General features: G+C 39.6%; 1 pseudogene; it reads left to right on the forward strand.

Moving 5' to 3' along the window:
• The first annotated feature begins 1782 nt into the window (after positions 1–1782).
• On the forward strand, positions 1783–3874 carry LOC105739053 (annotated as a pseudogene).
• Positions 3875–5501: the final 1627 nt, after the last annotated feature.

Consider the following 5501-nt stretch of genomic DNA (forward strand, 5'->3'; position numbering starts at 1 on the left):
TGCATGTATCACCCGTAACCTGGGGATTGCCCCACCAAACCCACTAAATCCACTACAAACATACAACAATGTGAAATGCATGGGAGACAGAGGATTGTCCTGTGACTACTACCGCCACTGTCCATGCCAATCCCACTTCCCAGGGTTCTAAGAACACACCAACCAACCCGACCTATTGTTGCCACTGCTGGTACCAACCAAGCTGCCTGGAAACCTAAGAATCGGCACAACTGGACTGATTAACACCAGGGCCAGCATACAGTGTCCTGAAGCCCAAGGACAGGCATGCTTGGCCTGCCACTGCCACCACTGGGCCCCAGAGACTGGCCCAACTGATGCCCTATCCCAACAGAACTTTATGACAGACCCCACTAACAACTGTGCCCTAAGCCACAGAGGAAATCACAGATAACACTGACACTGTTTATAGCTCAACAAATAAACAGAGACTACACCGTTGCACACATCCAGATGCAACGCCAAAGTGCCCTATAAAACGAACACCATGGATACATCTTCAGAAAAATATCCTCCCCTATAAAAGCAAATTTTAAAAATTGGAAGAAGTGATAGCTATGCCAGATGTACAGATATCAATGTAAGGACACAGGAAATATAAAAAAAGCGAGGAAATAAGAAAACTTCAAAGGAACACAATAATTCTCTGGCAACAATTTCCAATGAAAAAGAAATTTACAAATTTCTAGAAAATAATTTAAAAAATTATATTTAAGAAGCTGAGAGAGATAAAAGAGAACTCAGAAAAACAATAAAAAATCAGAAAAACAAATCAGGATATGAATCAGAAATTTATCAAAGATATATATATATATATATCATTAAAAAGAACAAAAGAGAAATTCTGGAATTGAAAAATTTGTGTTGAAATACAAAATACATATAAAAGCTTCAAGACTAGACTAGATCAAGCAGCAGAAAGAATTTCAGAACTTGAAGAATGGTCTTTTCAAACAAGTCAGTCAGACAAAAATAAAGAAAAAGGTATTTATAAAAAATAAACAAGGCCTACATGACATAAGGGACGCTACAAAGTGACCAAACATTTGAATTTTCAGTGCCCCAGAAGGCAGAGGGAAAAATGAAAGGGATTGAAAATCTATTCTATAAAATAATACGTGAAAATTTCCCAAGTCTAGCAAGAAATTTACACATCCAGATACAGGAAACTCAGAGATCCTCAAGTCAGCACAATGCAAAAACATCTCCACAGTACACTACAGTCAAAATGTCAAATGTCATAGATAAAGAGAGAATTCTAAAAACAGCAATAGAAAACATCTAGTCACTCATTATGGATCCCCATCAAAGTAACAGCAAATTTCTCAGCAGAAACCTTATAGACCAGGTGATGAAGGAATTATATATTCAAAATGATGTAAAAAAAATTATCCAAAGATACTATACCAAGAAATATTATCCTTTATAAATGAAGGAGAAATAAAGTCTTTCTCAGATAAGCAAAAGCTGTGGGAATTAATCAGTACTATACTAGCCTGACAAGAAATGCTGAAGGGAGTTCTACACTTGGAATAAAAAGAAAGAGGTTCTACACCTGGAAGCAAAAGGACAATAACTACTATCATGAAAATTCACAAAAGCAGTGGACTGAAGGTTACACTGCAGCTGTATGCTTCCCAATTCTCTGGTGCTGCTATACTGGCGACATGGGGTCCCCACAGACCTAGAAATTCCAGCCCCTCTTTCTCAACCCAGAGCAAATTGGAGATGTCTGGGTGAGAGTCCAGTTGATTTCCAAAACTCATGTTATGTAAGGAAGCCACCAAGAAGAGCAAAGTAAAGGAGCCAGGGATGGCTCCTCCTCAGGGACACTTGACTTTCAGGGATGTGGCTATAAAATTCTCTGTGGAGGAGTGGAAATGCCTGAACTCTGAGCAGAGGGCTTTATACAGGGAAATGATGTTGGAGAACTACAGGAACCTGGAATCTGTGGATAGCTCTTTAAAATCCATGATGGAGTTCTCATCAACAGGGCAAGGCAATACAGAAGTGTTCCACACAGGGACATTGGAAAGACATGATTTTTGCTTCCCAGAAATCGAGAAAGATATTCTAACTTTGAGTTTCAGTGGCAAGAAATAGCCATGAAGCACCCATGACAGAAATCAAAGAGTTAACTTGTAGTACAGATAGACATAATCAAAGGCACACTGGAAACAAGCCCATTAAAGATCAGCTTGGATTAAGCTCGTATTAAGCTTTCATTTGCATCTACCTGAACTGTACATATTTCAGACTAAAGGGAAAATTGGTAATCAAGTGGACCAGTCTATCAATGATGATTCCTCAGTTTCAACATCCCAAATAATTTTTGTAGGCTCAAAACCCATATTTCTAATAAGTATGGGAATAATTTCATCCATTCTTCATTATTCACACAAATACAGGAGGTACACATGAAATAAAATCTTTTCCAATGTAATGAGTGTGGCAAAGCCTTTAATTATAGCTCACACTTAAGGAGACATCACATAACCCATTCAGGAGAGAAACAATATAAATGTCATGTATGTGGCAAAGTCTTTCATCAGAAGTAATACCTTGCATGCCACCACAGAGTTCATACTGGAGAGAAACCTTAGAAGTGTAATGAGTGTGGCAAGATCTTCACTCAGAAGTCTTACCTTCAATGCCATCATAGACTTCATACTGGACAGAAACCTTACAAATGTGAAGAATGTGACAAAGTTTATAGTTGCAGATCACAACTTAAAACACATAGGAGAATTCATACTGGAGGAAAAAACATACAAATGTAAGGTTTGTGACAAGGCTTTCTGGGATAATTCATGCCTTTCATGCCATAAGAGAGTTCACATTGGAAAGAAACCTTACACATGTAATGAATGTGACAAGGCTTTTAGTAGAAAAGCACACCTTGCACTTCATCATAGACTTCATACTGAAGAGAAACCTTAACGTTTGTGACAAGGTTTTTTGGCATGACTCATGTCTTGTACAACATCAGAGACTTCATACTGGAGAGAAACCTTACAAGTGCAATGAGTGTGGTAAGGCCTTCGCTTGAAATTCAGCCCTTGTAATGCGTAAGGCAATTCACGCTGGACAGTAACATTACACATGTAATGAATGTGGCAAAGCTTTTAGTAGAAAAGCAAACCTTGCACTTCATCATAGACTTCATACTGGAGAGAAACCTTACAAATGTGAAGAATGTGACAAAATTTACAGTTGCAGGTCACACCTTGGAAGACATAAAAGAATTCATACTGGAGAAAAACCGTACAAATGTAAGGTTTGTGATAAGGCTTTCTGGAGGGATTCATGCCTTGCTCAACATCAGAGAGTTCACACTGGAGAGAAATCTTACAGATGTAATGAATGTGGCAAGGTTTTCAGTCAAAAAGCAAACCTTGCATGTCATTATAGAAGTCATACTGGAGAGAAACTTTACAAGTGTAATGAGTGTGGCAAGATTTCAGTCAGAAGTCATTTCTTACAGGCCATCATAGACTTCATACTGGAGAGAAACATTACAAGTGTAATGAGTGTGGCAAGACCTTCACTTGAAATTCAGCCCTTGTAATTCATAAGGCAATTTATACTGGAGACAAATCTTACAAGTATAATGAATATGGCAAAGTTTTTAATCAACAATCAAATCTTGCACAACATTAGAGAGTTCATACTGGAGAGAAACCTTACACGTGTAATGAGTGTGGCAAAGCCTTTAGTGGGCAGTCTACACTTATTCATCATCATGCAATCAGTGGTATAGGGAAACTTTACAAATGTAATGATTCTCACAAAGCCTTCAGTAATGCTACAACCTTTGCAAATCATTAGAGAATCCATAATGAAGAGAGATCTTACAAGTATAGTAAATGTGGCAAATTTTTCAGACATCATTCATACCTTGCAGTTCATTGGTGAACTCATGCTGGAGAGAAACCCTACAAATGTCATGATTGTGCAAGGTCTTCAGTCAAGCTTCATCTTATGCAAAAATAGGAGAATTTATACAGGAGAGAAACCTCAAGTGTGATGATTGTAGCAAAGTCTTGACTTCACGTTCACACAGCATTAGACATCAGAGAATCTATACTGGACAGAAATCTTACAAATGCCATATGTATGGCAAGGTCTTCAGTCCGAGGTTAATCCTTGCAGAACATCAGAAAATTCATTTTTGAGATAATTGTTCCAAATACAATGACTATAGAAAATCATAAAGCTTTAATTGGCATCAGAGCCTTCAGCATTGACTTGAGATTGAGTTGACTTAACATTGAGTTCAAGCATAATTGACATTAAAATGTTTATGTTAAGTATGGGGGGAACCAGCCCCCAGTATTTCAATGTAGTTTCTTTCTAAGTGTCGCCCAGTCTGAGAAATAATGAGAAAGAGTACAAAGAGAGGAATTTTACAGCTGGGCTGCCAGAGGTGACATCACGTATCGGTAGATCCGTGATGCCCACCTGAGCTGCAAAACCAGCAGGTTTCTATTAAGGACTTCAAAAGGGGAGGGGGTGTATGAACGGGGAGGGGGTGTATGAACGGGGAGTAGGTCACAAAGATCACATGCTTCTGAGGCCAGTAAAGATCACAAGGCAAAGGGCAAAGCAAAGATCACAAGACAAAGGGCAAAATCAGAATTACTGATGAGGGTCTATGTTCAGCTGTGTACGTATTGTCTTGATAAACATCTTAACAACAGAAAACAGGGTTTGAGAACAGAGAACTGGTCTGACCTCAATTTCACCAGAGTGGGGTTTTTCCCCACCCTAGTGATCCTGAGGGTACTGCAGGAGACCAGGGTGTATTTCAGTCCTTATCTCAACTGCATAAGACAGACAATCCCAGAGTGGCCTTTTATAGACCCTCCCCCAGGAATGCATTCCTTCCACAGGGTATTTTTTTTTTTTTTTTTTTTTTTTTTTTTTTTTTTTTTTTTTTAGACAGAGTCTTGCTCTGTCGCCCAGGCTAGAGTGCAGTGGTGCGATCTTGGCTCACTGCAAGCTCCGCCTCCCGGATTCATGCCATTCTCCTGCCTCAGCCTCTCCGAGTAGCTGGGACTACAGGCGCCCGCCACCACGCCTGGCTAATTTTTTGTATTTTTAGTAGAGACGGGGTTTCACTGTGGTCTCCATCTCCTGACCTCGTGATCCACCCGCCTCGGCCTCCCAAAGTGCTGGGATTACAAGCGTGAGCCACCGTGCCCGGCCTCCACAGGGTATTAATTATTGATATTCCTTGCTGGGAAAAGAATTCAGCGATATCTCTCCTACTTGCACATTCATTTATAGGGTCTCTGCAAGAAGAAAATTATGGCTCTATTCTGCCCGACCTCACAGGCAGTCAGACCTTATGGTTGCCTTCCCTTGTTCCCTGAAAATCGCTGCTATTCTGTTCTTTTTCAAGGTGCACTGATTTCATATTGTTCAAACACGTATGTTTTACAATCAATTTGTACAATAGTGGTCCTGAGGTGACATATATT

The sequence above is a fragment of the Nomascus leucogenys genome, chromosome 14, assembly GCF_006542625.1.
Source record: "Nomascus leucogenys isolate Asia chromosome 14, Asia_NLE_v1, whole genome shotgun sequence".
NCBI classification, from domain to species: Eukaryota; Metazoa; Chordata; class Mammalia; order Primates; family Hylobatidae; genus Nomascus; species Nomascus leucogenys.